This window comes from Myodes glareolus, chromosome 18, assembly GCF_982192425.1.
Source record: "Myodes glareolus chromosome 18, mMyoGla1.1, whole genome shotgun sequence".
Classification (NCBI taxonomy): Eukaryota; Metazoa; Chordata; class Mammalia; order Rodentia; family Cricetidae; genus Myodes; species Myodes glareolus.
In genome coordinates this window covers 61,618,355-61,631,856 of record NC_142043.1, presented here as the reverse complement: position 1 = coordinate 61,631,856, position 13,502 = coordinate 61,618,355, and the positions used below count along the sequence as shown (strand labels likewise).

The window sequence follows — 13,502 nt, the reverse complement described above, 5'->3', positions numbered from 1 at the left end:
TTTCTTGTGTTATAATTTGTTGAGAATTCTCTCTGTCTCTGTCTCTCTCTCTCTTTTTCTTTCTCTCAGGATTTCATGTAGCTTAGGCTGGCCCTCAAACTTGATATTTTTTACCCGAGGATGATCTTGAATTCCTAATCCCCCTTCCACCCCTCAAATGGGATTATAGGCTTGTGCCATTGTGCCTGACTGAAAACTCTACTTTTAAGTAATATAATGTGGCAACTCTAAAAATTGCATTCTTTTTCTCTCCCAAATGTGTTGCTGTTGCAGGCACTTACTGATTCTAGTTTTTGATTTGCTTTGCTGTGCAGCCGGCAGTTTGTCACATGTCTCAACCTTTAACCTGCCAGTTTGTAACCTGGCCTTAGCCCTCACTTGCTTCCCACTTGTATTTCATCTCCGAGTCAACCGTATGAGTGCTCAGGACCGACCAGGTGTCTGTAGAACCTTGAACTCTCGGATGGACATGGCCCCCTAACTTTCTAGGAACGCGCGCCAGGGTTCTTCAATCCCATTCCTCCGCTTTCCTTGTAAGCTTTAGGGGATATTTTTGGGTTATTATTTGCTCAAACTGCTGTCCAGTGTCTTAGGTAGTCACAAAACCAAACAGTGGAGGCCAGCAGTTTTGATAGCAATGTGTGAAGAAGGTTCTTTGTGTGCTGGGTGTGCTGGGTGAGTTCTGAGTTGGGCCAAATGAAGGTAGCCTTATAAGCGTGTTCTACAAGCTGAATCAGCTGGCGCTATTCTGGGGTGGGGCTTTGCAGCCACCCTCTCTGTAGTGGTTTTGAGGCTGTTGGTGTTTTGAGACTGCTGTGACATAGGGATGGAGATAATAGGAAAGGGGAAAGTTATAACACTGTAGATATTCGTGATCATTCAACTGTTTCTCTTTACCTAATGCTTTTCGGTTTATGACAAACTTCTAGTCAAATTTGAGAATCCTGAAATTTGGTTGCTCCAGTTTCTGCCATTTTCCACTGCTTACATGAGAGGAATTTGGAAGTGCTTCTTTTTCTGTTTTCTCTGACACCCCCTCTCACACTTGTTGTCAATGTTTCCCCTAGATATCGAATTAAGCATTGACATTGTTGTCTTCTGGCACATTGGAGGTAATTGTCCGAAGTGCTTTTCTTGTTCCTGGTCAGCAGTCAGCTGTCAGCGGAACTTCTCTACTTGTAACCCGTGTGTCTCCATTGCCATTAAAGGGTTTCCTCCCCACCTTTATGTTTCTGTGATTTCACTTAGTTCAACACACATCGGCCTGAGATGTGCTGTGCTGGTGGTATACCGGGCGTGGTAGTCCTCATAAATCTGGAAATTTTGCTGCCACAATCATCGGATGTTACTTCCTTGCTACCTTCTTTCCTTCTGGAACTCCAGTTAAATGCCATGTCATGTCTTTTCATGATTTTGACTGTAGATGCTTTGGTTTGAATATTTTCTTTTGGCCTAATTTTCAGTCCTTCTGTTAGTGTCTTAAAACTTACCTATAATTTTGTCATGTTTCCGTTTTAGATTAAAAACTTAAAAACTATGTTACTTGTTATAGTTTCTAATGACCAGCTTTTGCTTTTAATGATAGTACATATCGTTACTTCTTTAAAAGATTTTTTTTACTTATTTTTGTGTATATATGTGTCTATGTACACATGTGTATGTGGGTGTGTGCATTTGTACATGTGTGGAGGTCAGAGAGGGTATGGGAACCCTCAGGTCTAGAGTTACAGGTGTTTACAGGACATCAGACTTGTTGCAAGTGCTGGGATCTGAACTTTGGACCTTAGGACTCTTAGTTGCTGAACTAGCTCTCTAGTCCAAATACAGTTTTTTTTCTATTGTTGTCAAGCATATATAACTAAGATCACCATTCACAGCATATGTATTTAGAGATTTATTTTATTTTCAATTTTCACTATTTTAAAAATATTTATTTGTTTAATGTGTATGTGTGTGCCTAAGGTTTTATATGTAGGAGCCTGCAGAGGGTATCAGATCCCCTGGAACTAGAGTTACACCACGTGGCTGCTAGGATCAAGCTCAGGTTCTCTATGAGAACACTCACTACTCCCAGCCACCAAACCATCTCTCCAGCCCTTTATTTTTAGTTACATGTATGTGATGGTTTGTGCAAATGAGTGCAGATGCCTGCAGAAGCCAGAGATGCCAGCTACCCTGGAGCTGGAGTTACGGGCTGTTGTGAGCTGACCAAGTTGGGTGCTGGGACTTGAACTCAAGTCCTCTGCAGGAATTGTAAGCACTCTTAGGTGCTGAGCCATCTCTCTAACTCCTTAAACATACACTTTTAGGTACAGTTGTGTGGCATTGTTTGCATTCATCCTGCTGCACAGGCGTCCTTCTCCAGGGGCGCCCTCTTCGTAAAACACCGAGACTGAACCAGTTAAACAATAACTTTACTGTTTCAACTCCAAACATCACCATTCTACTTTATATCTCTGTGAATTTGACTATCCTAGGTGTCTTCCACGAGTGGAATAATATAGTACTGTCCTTTTGTGACTGTCATACTCACTTGTTCATAGTTGATCCATGTTGTAGTATGTGGCAAAATTTCATCTTTGTTAAAGGCTAGATACTATTCTATTCTGTAGTGTCTTAGGGCTTCTATTGCTGTGATAAAATACCATGATCATAAACAACTTGGAAAGGAAAAGGCTTATTTTAGTTAGAATTCTCAGGTCATACTCCACTGCCAAGGGAAGTCACGGCAGGTGCTCAAACAGGGCAGGAACCTGGAGGCAGGAGCTGATGCAGAGGTTATGGGGGGAGCTGCTTACTGGCTTGCTCAACCTACTGCCTTAGTAGCACCAACCTCTAGGTGGTACCACCCACCAAGGGCTATGCCCTTCTACATCAATCACTAATTAAGAAAATGTCCTACAATTTTGCCCACGGGACAAGCCGGTGGGAGCATTTTCTCACTGAGGATCCCTCTTCCAAAACTGTAGCTTGTACTAAGTTGACATAAAACTAGCCATCATACAATTTTGCGTATTACATTTTCTATGCCCATTTGCCCCTTGACACATGTGAGTTGTGTTTACCTTTTGACTATAGTGAATAATACCATCCACATAGATCTATGAAAATCTGAGTCTGTGCTTTCACAGACTTCATTTGAGTACATACTTCAAAGCATACATTATTTGTCCATAAGCTTACCAACAATTGTTATTTCTGTTTTTTTCCTTTGTATTAGCCATTATTGTGAGTGAAGGTAGTTTCTCTGAGATTTGATTTGCATTACTATAATTAGTAATGCTGACCAACTTTTTATGTGCATGTTACCCATTCGTGTATCTTCTGAAATGTTTATTCAGGTCTTTCCTATTGTTTAATTGGGTTATTTGCATTTTTATTATTGAGGACATAGTGCATACTTCTAACTTCTGTGTCTGTACGGCTCTTCTTGAGTGTGTATATCGGGCTATTGTTTTTCCTTCATGGTGTCTAATTTATGTGTGCTGGGCATTGTAGAATTACTTGGAGGAATAGTTGAGATCCATGGTAACTTTTGTACCTGTTTTGATTGGGTTCCTCCATATTTCTTTAGTCTTTTTTAAATTTTGTTTTTGTTTCATATGCATTGGTGTTTTGCCTGTGTGTATGTCTGTGTTAGGGTGTTGGGTCCCCTGGAACTGAAGTTACAGACAGTTGTGAGCAGCCATGTGGGTGCTGGGAGTTGAACCCGGATGTTCTGGAAGAGCAGTCAGTGCTCTTAAGTGCTGAGCCATTTCTCCAGCCCCCAGTTCTTAATGAAGACACTGTAATTCAGTCCTTTGGCCATGCAGATAAACAGAATAAAGCTGTTGTACCTGGAAGGATAGCTTGCTTCTCAGGACTTCTTTAGCTTTAGGGTTTAGCACTTTGTGGATCCAAAACAAAATGGGAGGTGCTTTCTCAGTATATGATTCATAGTAGGCAGGGGTATGGATGGGAGAGAACCTTTTGTGAGCTCATCTGTGTGGCCAGCTGAGCTGTTTCCTTAGCTAAGTATTTGCCATGGGCCTTGCTGTTTAGAATACAGTCTTGCATCTTTTAGGGCAGGGATGGCTTTTGCCACTCGGCAAGGTCCATGTTTCAGGACTGTATCTAAATGCTTTTCTGCCTCTCTCAAAGTGACCTGGTTTTGCCTAAGCTTGACTCTATGTGATGGCTCAATTGAACAATGTGGACGACAGCCTTTAGGTGACTGTCATTCCCCTTTTTTTCTGTCCCAGACATGAGGGTTGGGTGTGTATGTGGACTTCCTTCGGGTGGTTGGGGTAATACTGCCAGCAGTACTTTGTGATATATAAAGCAGTTCTTCATACTTGCTGTCTGACGATGGGCTTTGCTTTGGTACCACTTCTCTTCAAGGAGTCCGTTTCTGTCTAAGTTTGTGTCTCTTGTAATATGTGTTTAATGATTGGAAAGTTTTAAGAGAGGGAAATTTCTGATTTAGCTGTTTCTTTGGAAATTATTTGACCCATTTTCTACTTTGTTGTGTTTCTCCACTGCCTGGAAATGAAGCGGTACATTTTTGGCAGTTTTCTGGGCAGATATTACAAAGGCATGGTAGTCTGTCTTTTTTATTTTTAACTGTATCCACATGGGAAAAATCAAGCCTTTTCTACTATTATGAGAAAAAGATCCCAATATGCTCCACTTCTTTTTTTTTTTTTTAATAAGGTAAAAGGTAAATACGGTAAATGAACTTGATGAGGAAAGCAGATTTGAATACAGTTTATAGTAGTGTAGACACTTTGGAGTAGATATTTCTTCTTGTTCAAGGGAGCTGGTTCCTGGGCCCATTCCCTGAGTATGTTTCTATTCTGAAGAAAGGCAGATGGAATTGCCTGGCCTGTGCTTCTCCTGGGGCCATTATGGAAGCAACGTGAGATGACTGATGTGCAAACATGTTCAATAGTAAAAGCTTTCTGGGTAGAGAAGCCATTATTATTTTATCCTGAAGTACTTTTAGGGGATTAATAATTTATTTAGCTCACTAAGTTTGTCCTCTGAGGCCGACTGTTCCTATTGTCTGGTGCCTGAGCCAGTCCTGGAGACTGGCAGTGTTGCCGAGGGAGGGAATCTTACAAGTTAGCCTGCCTGGATTATACTGAATCATGCTATGTTCGTCAGCTTTGCGTTGGTAAAATACCTGTGACATTTCAGTTATAAGCTGGAAATGCATTTTTCTTGATGATAGTTTTGGAGGCTCCAGCCCCAAATGTGATTGCATCATAGCTTTAGTCTTGTGATGAGGCTGCACGGCATGGTGGGAGCTCATGGTAAAGTGAATCCCTTCAGTGCGGTGCACACCCTTAATCCCAGCACTTGGGAGGCAGAGGCAGGAGGATCTTTGTGAGTTTGAGACTAGCATCTACAGAGAGAGTTCCATGACAGCCTAGGCTACACAGAGGGACCCTGTCTTGAAAACCCAAGAAAAAACAAATCACTTAAATTGGGGGTCAGGAAGGAGAGCAGAACGGAGAGAACCAGGTGAGGGTGTGTCCTAATGACCTAAAGATGCTCTACCACCTTTTGGGACTGTTGTCCTGGGGACTAAGTTTTCAGTGGTATAGGCACATAGACCATATTTAGATTATAGTTGTCATCTTATCTTTTTCTTTCTTCTCTTTTTATTTTTTCTCCTTTTTTATTTTTTAAAGAGACTTGGTGTCATTCTGTAGCTGAGGCTGGCTTAGAACTCATGGCAAGTCTGCATCATCCTCCTCAGTGTTGGGATTATAGGTATGAGTCATCATGTCCAGGGCCACCTCATTTCTTATTCTTATTAATGTCTTCCATAATCCCTTTTGATTAAATGGTTGCTAAATTATCTGCCTTTCTTTTTTTAAATAATGTCTCCCTTTATAGCTGAGGTTGGCCTTGGACTCATGAGCCTCTGCCTCAGTCTCCTGAGTGCTGGGATTTTAGGTGTGTACCACTAACTGCAGTTTCACATAACTATCTTAATAAGCACCTCATTAATCAAGCCAATAATAATGAAGTAAATTACTTTGCCCACTGAGAAACTGTTCATCTTAAGGTTCATATTTCTGTAGGTCTCTTTAGGAAGCTTGAAGTTTTGGGTTAATGGGGTTTTCAAAAATAGACCATGTGCTCTTGTCACCAGGATGGAGGCTTACACTGAAGACGATGTACTGACCTGTCTAATCTGTGGGTGTTACAATGGATTTGTCCCTTGATTTTCCCAGTAGCCTGTAGCCCATCTTGCACTGCTTTTTCCCCTAATCCTTTATCATAGCTAAGGTATGCACGTCTCTTAAGGTAAGCAGTTGGGTGCTATCAAGGGAACTCACAGAGAAAGTTTTGGAACTCTATTGGGCAGTACCCATTATACGAGATCTAGACAGGAACATTGAGCTGGACGTTCCGGGAGCTCACTAATCACTACTGAACTAAGGACTAAACGCAACTCAGAGAGGGCAGTAATTCCAGATGTTTCGGTAGGATGCCTCTGGGTTATGAATGCTTGCTGCAGATTGGGCTCTGAGCTGGGCATGTTGGAGTTGAGGAGCCAGTGATGTCAGAGCTGTCTTCTATCTGTTGTAGACATAGCCATCTGGCTTGTGACCTCTTGTCGTCAGGATACTTGGAAACTTTTCAGGTTTAAACCTTATTCAGTGGGACTTGTCCCTTGTTGGTATTTATGTTCATGGTTTAAAGTTGGTGGTAGGAGCTTCAGCACAGATCAAGACCATAGGAATAGACTTTGTTGGCAGTCAAAGTGTTCTTTACCTGATAACACACCCCAAAAGATTGTACTATTTAAGAATGCCTTTGATAAATTTGAAATTAAGAACTTATTTAAATTTAAACACAAGGACATACCTATGGTTTAAATGTAGTTTTTTCTTCCAGAGGTTCATATGTTGAAGACTTAATCCTTAGTTTGACAGTGTAGAAGTGGTGGGACTTTGAAGAGGTAGAGCCTAGTGACAGGCCCTTAGGTTGTTGAGGACATGCCCTTGGAAGAAATTCACAAGATAGCCCCTGTGGACTCTGAGGCTGTTGTTGTCTGAGGCTGGCCCCGTGAGCTGCCCTCAGCTCTCCATCTGGTGCTGGGATCTCTTCCATGTGCTCCTGCTGGCATGATACCGTTGCTGTTAGGCCGTCACCGTAGTCCAGACTTGTCCAAATGGGTCACCTGATTTTGAACCTCCAGCTTTCAAAACTGGGAATCAAACAAACCTCTTTCATTATGAAGCTATCCAACTTTGGGTACTTTATTGTCATAATGAAAATAGATTAATGAAAGTACATACTTAAATTATTATTATTTAGAATCTCATATAATGATTTTGATCATATTTACTATTTAGTTCTTGTTGTGGTTTGAAAGAAAATGGACCCCAAAGGGAGTGGCACTATTAGGAGGTGTGGCCTTGTTGGAAGAAATGTGTCACCGTGGGGGCAGGCTTTAAAGTCTCTTTTCTCAAGCTTCATCAGTGTGTCAGCTGACTCCTGTTACCTGCTTGATGCAGGTCTCTCAGATACTCTGGTACCACATCTGCCTGCATACTGTCATACTCCCTGTTATGATGAAAATGAACTGAACCTCTGAACTGAAAGAGAGCCACCACAATTAAATGTTTTCTTTGTAAGAGTTGCCATGGTCATAGTGTCTCTTTCCAGCAATAGAAACTAAGACAATTCTTCCTCACATCTACTCCCACCTTCCATTTCCCCCAACTTCGTATTTTTAAAAATTTTAAAATAACCTGTTGATCCATTTGTGCTGTCAATGCACTCCTGGTCAATGGGCCATGCACTGGAGTGTGGTCAACTCACTAGGGGCCATGCCCTTAAGGAAAACTGACTCTCCCCCTCTCAGAAGTTATTAACTTTTAATAGGCCATTAGTTAGGGGATGGGGGCTTGTGAAACACTTCCCTTGCCATGCTGCAAAACTGACTGGATTGATCGTGTGCAGGTGACCACAGCTGCTCTGAATTTATAAATGCATCGAGCCTAACATATCTAGATGACCTTGTGTTGGTTCTTGCTCTGGTCCTCCTAGGCCCCTGGCTCTTTATTATCCTTCTTCCTCTTTCCTACCATGGTCCCTGATTGTGTGTGTGTGTGTGTGTGTGTGTGTGTGTGTGTGTGTGTGTATGTGAGAGAGAGAGAGAGAGAGAGAGAGAGAGAGAGAGAGAGAGAGAGAGAGAGAGCAATGTCCTATCTGTGGCTGAGCACTCCATAGATACTTCTTTGTACTTGGGTCAGTTGTGATATTTTCATTAGCTATCATCTACTGCACAAGGGAACTTCTTGGATAAGATTTGAAAGCTTCACTGACCTGTGGGTAGAGAGAAACAAATTTAGAGGGGAGTGTGATACCATGTCCATTTAGCAGAATGATAGTAGATTCACCTTTGTGAACTCCCCAACTGTGGGTTCTTGCTCAGTTTTACAGCACCTAACTGCTTTCTTCTGTGGAGTGGGCCTTAAATACAGCCTGGAAGTGAGTGGTTACACCAATAATGTATGTGCCACTATTGCACCCATGGGACTGCTTTCATGCTGTATCTATCATTATTGTAGTTCACGTGATTTAAAAATGCCAGCATTTGTGACTGTTGATGATTTTTTCTTCCTAGAAGCCTACATAGCACCTTCATACTGTGAGAGCTAGCCAGCAGGGGGGAAGCTTCTGGTTAGTACCAACTTGATTTCTCTATATTCTGCGACCAATTTGTGTGGTGTTTCTCCACCAAGTGTAGGTGGGAAGAGCAATGACAATAGCCTGTATTTCTTTTTGAGGGGATGGTCTCTAGGACACCTCTAACAACTTGAAGGGAGGTATTCAATACCTACCTGGTACTGGGCTTTTGTCTATTGCTTCTGTGTAACGTAACTCCAATTAGACTCCTTTATAATGTGTGTGTGTGTGTGTGTGTGTGTGTGTGAGTGTGTGTTTGTGTGCATGTGTTTGTGCGTATGTATGTTTGTATGTATGTACACATACATATTTAGTATATATACATACACATAATATGTACATATCTTTTGAATTAGTATGCTTCTATGTTTGGTTAGTTTTATGTCACCTTGACCCAAACTAGAGACAGCTGGGAAGAGGCACTCTAAATTGGCCTGTAAGCAAGCCTGAGGGTATTTTTGTAATTAGTAGTTGATGTGCCAGGGCTCAGCCCATGCGGATGTGCCTCTCCTGGGCTGGTGGTCTCCACTTTGTAGTAAAGCAGGCTGAGCAAATCATGTGGAGCAATACAGTGCGCAGTGCTTCTCCGTGGCCTCTGCATCAGCGCCTGTCTCCAGACTCTCCAGATTTCTGCCTTAAGTTCCTGCCCCGAATTCCTTTGATGATGATCTGTGATGTGGAACTGTAAGGTGAAATAAACCTTTTTCTTTCTGAGTTGCTTTTGCTCATGGTGTTTATCACAGAAATCGAAACCCTAACTAAGACAGCTTTCTATCTGGCTCTTTCAAACATCCTTAGTATTATATATATTTTTAATATTGTTGTCTTATCATGGAATTTGAATTTGCATAAAGTGCATCTGTAAGTGGAAGCACAAAGGCTCTTTGGAGGGAAAATGTTTATGCTTTTGTTGGATTGGAAATTAAGCCATGTCCTCCCATGCAGAGCTGTTTTTTCTTTGCCGGGTGGCGCAGGGGGGGGGGGAACCAAAGCAAAATCACAAAGATTACTGGTAAATTGTGGTTACTCAAACTTGTGATTTCGGCAGACAGTCTGAAAATTAGATACGTGAATCTGCTACTTCAGGAAAACTGCCTGTATTTCTTGCAAATGATACAATTTGTGACTTCAGACAAAAGTTAGAGTTTTGGTGAACGTGTATCTACCGTGGTTGGTTTGAACTCAGGTGTGACTAACGAATGTGAATTTGGGGCATTGTGTGATGAAATGTTCTGAGGGGACATGTGCCATTCAGTGAGGTCATATTTGTCATTAAAAGATTATACAGAGGCAGAATACTCATTGTAGACCAAGGTTAGCAGGTAGTACTATGTAGTCGTCTTCCTAAGTGATTGGTAGTGGTTCAGGTTCCACGGTGCAGCTAACTTGTAAGACAACTACTGGTCCAGTTTTAATGTTTTATCAAACAAGAATGATTTGTTATGCTGCTTGAATTCTTTGTGTGTGTCCCATCACAAGTCCGTGTGAGGCTGGTCTTTCTTCCCATATTTTAACCCAAACAATATAGTATTTCAGACTGAACCTATACGTGCATGTGCCAACGAGGCTGCTTTCTGTTGATCTTGCTTTTAAAGTTTCTTCTCAAAAATTTGCTTTTGCTGTTAATTTTATTATTTTATTATTTATTACATAATGAGTTTATGATGGATTATAAATGAGTTACTGAATCAATAATTTAAAAATCTCCTTGTTAATTTCTGATAATGTAAATTTCAGTAGGTAAATTTCTTCAGGAAGTTAGAGGTCTAGCAGTGTAGTGGATAAAGGTGCTTGCTGGATGAGCCTGGTGATCTGAGCTCAGTCCCCAGGATGTATATGATGGGAGGAGAGAACTGAGTTCCACAAACTGTTCTTTGACTTCCACTGTGGTGTGCATGTTCATTGTGGTGTGCGTGTGCACTGTGGCACACGTGTGCACCAATCCTCACTGTGCTTGCTAGGTTTTTTTTTCGTTTGCTTTTGTTTTTTTTTCTCTTGATACAGGCTAGAGTCATCCAAGAGAAGGGAACCTCAGCTGAGAGAATGCCTCCAGAAGATTGAGCTGTATGTAAACCTGCTGGGCATTTTCTTAATTAGTAGTTGACGTGGGAGGGCCCAGCCCATTGTGGGTGGTGCCATCCCTGGGCTGGTGGTCCTGGGATCAGTAAGAAAGCAGGCTGAGCAAGCCATGAGGAGCAAGCTAGTTATCAGTCAGAAACGACCTCTTGCTGTTCTAGGGCCTAGGATATTATGGCACCTGAGGAGAGGGTACTGTTGCCAAGCTGTCCACCCGACCTGATTCTGGGTGCAGTGAAGACGGACTTGTTTGTGTTTTTAGGTGATTCTTGTGGGATGGCAATTGTCTGAGGGATTCATTTTAAGTATAATTACTGTAAATACTTGCAGAAGCTGACGTCAGAATTTATTTTATTTGTTTATTTATTTGATTTTTCAAGACAGGGTTTCTCAGTGTAACAGCTATGGCTCTCCTGAAACTTGCTTTGTAGACCAGGCTAGCATTAAACTTATAGAGATTCACCTGCCTCTGCCTCTTGAGTCCTGGGATTAAAGACATGAGCCACCACCGCCCAACTCAGAATTTTGGAGGCAGTCGGCCCTATAAATGACCCCACTCTGTGGCAGAGGTCTGACTCAAGTGATTTTGTTATCCAGCCACATTTATTAGCGTTCGGGCTGTAGATGTTTCTCAGGTGTGGAGGAGAGGAGCACAGTTACTGTGGAGAGGAGCACGGGTGCTGTGGGGGAGAGGAGCACGGGTGCTGTGGGGGAGAGGAGCACGGGTGCTGTGGATGGCCTTTCTACTCATATGAGAATTTGTTGAATTCTTTAGGAAGCAAAGGGAATTGTTAGGGCATGCTTCATTAAACTGAGAAGCCGCAGAAAAAGAGTGAAGACGAGGAAGGGATAGGAGTGTTGGTGCTGCACTCTGTGGCTGCTCCTACAAGGGCTCTGAGTAGGAGGGAATGGCCAGCTGTCCGCAATGACGGGAGCAATCTGGCAGGCTGAACCCGCTGGACAGGAGTCACCTTTACTGCCCGTTGTTAGGAAGCCAAATACCTTGCATTTCCTGGGGCGTGTAGGCATTGTGCAGTGGAGAATTAATAGTGAAGGGACCACGTCTTGGTACCAAGGAGCTTGTCACTGGGTGCCACGGATAATCTCAATTGTCTTCTTGATCTAGAATCATTTGCAAGATGGCCCTGGGCCTGCCTGCTGGGGTTATCTTTATTAGGTGGACTGAGTCTCACAAACTGTCCTTTGTGACAATGGGCACCATTCCCCTGACAGGAACCCTAGACTGAGGAAAATGAAAAGGGGGCTGCGTATAAACACTCAGCACTTGTTTCTTGTGTATGTGTGTGTGTGTGTGTACACACACACACACACACACACACACACACACACACACATATCTAGCTGCCTTGGACTTTTGATGTCATGGCTGCCCTATGGTGGCTGACTATAACCTTGAACTGTGAGCTCATCTAGTGTTTTATCTCAACAGGAAAAATGGAGATACTGGGGAAACTACTTGTGAAAGCAGTTGTCCTGTGAGGCGTATGGGAAATGGGGACAAGGCTGGTGTTGGCATACTGTGTGTTCATCCTTTCCGTAAGGGCAGCCCCAGTGTTGCTTGTGGATCTACCGTGAGCCTCTTCCTGTGGGGACCTAGGAGTAAGGGATTCTGACTGATTGCATTTCCTTTTGACTGTCATTAGACTAGTTCTTAATCTGTACGGCTGTTTCTGACTTATTCTTACAACACATTAGACTTGAACGGGTCTTTCTAACAGTTGGGGTTTTGGAGGACAGCATACACGGAGAACTTTTCCTGCTGTGACTGCAGTGAACTGTGGCTGGTGTTGAGTGGGTCCTGTCTCTGAACTTCCTGAAGGTAGAAATGAAGTCAGGAAGGACAAGAGCCTCATGACAAGTGCCACGTGCTTTTGGACTCCCCTGCATATTGTCAGGGTGCTTCTTGTCATCCAGAGAAGTGTGTGGCTGAGGTTCCTGCTGAGTGCAGTGGAAGGAGGGCAGATTGAATTTGACATGTTTGTTAAGTTCTATCCCCTCTTGCTTAAGAGGAACCGAAGCCTTCCAAGCAGGATCCTTGGTGTGGAAGAGCACCAGGAAGGCTGGCAGTGATGTGGGACTTTTTCTCTTTGCTCCCGCTTGGAAGCCCTGGATTGCTTCTGCTCAAGGACTTACTTTCTGATCCCTTCAGTAGTACAGGTTAAATGATCCATGCCTGTTTGGTTTTTTTAAAAAAATTTTCTCCTTTATTAGTGAATGACGCCTTTTCTCTATTTGTGGACCATGTTTGAGTTACTACTTGAGGCACAGGTGATGTTAGTGGGCTGGCTGGGCCTTAGGCAGCATAGCTCCTACAGACAGAACCACTGCTTCATAGCCTGGTTGTGAGGAAGCGTGTTCCGAGGTGATCCAAATGACTGGCATAGCATTTTGAAAGTCACTAAAATGCTCGGGCTCCTTCCCTGCGAAGAATGGCTGGGAATGGCGCCCCACAGTAGAGAACCTTCCTTGAGTGTAGACCGGAATCATTAGTCATGATGCATTAAGCTTAGGTTGAATCCAAATGAAGAATGGCCATGGCAAAATCTTGATTATCGGAAAGTTAGTCATTTGTTCTCTGAGTCAGCTTAATGGTGTATAATGTTCACATCACTTTCTCTTGGGGCTGGGCCAAGAGGCTGGCACGATTGCCAGTGTTTTAGCAATGAGCTAATCAGCCCTTGGCTTCCATAGTCCTGGCCAAGAGTTGCTCTGGA

General features: G+C 42.8%; 1 protein-coding gene across 17 annotated transcripts in view; it reads left to right on the top strand.

Annotated features, from left to right (window-relative positions):
- Pcbp3 (poly(rC) binding protein 3) overlaps positions 1-13,502 on the top strand; it is a 185,625-nt gene that overhangs the window by 16,102 nt on the left and 156,021 nt on the right. The window lies entirely within an intron of this gene.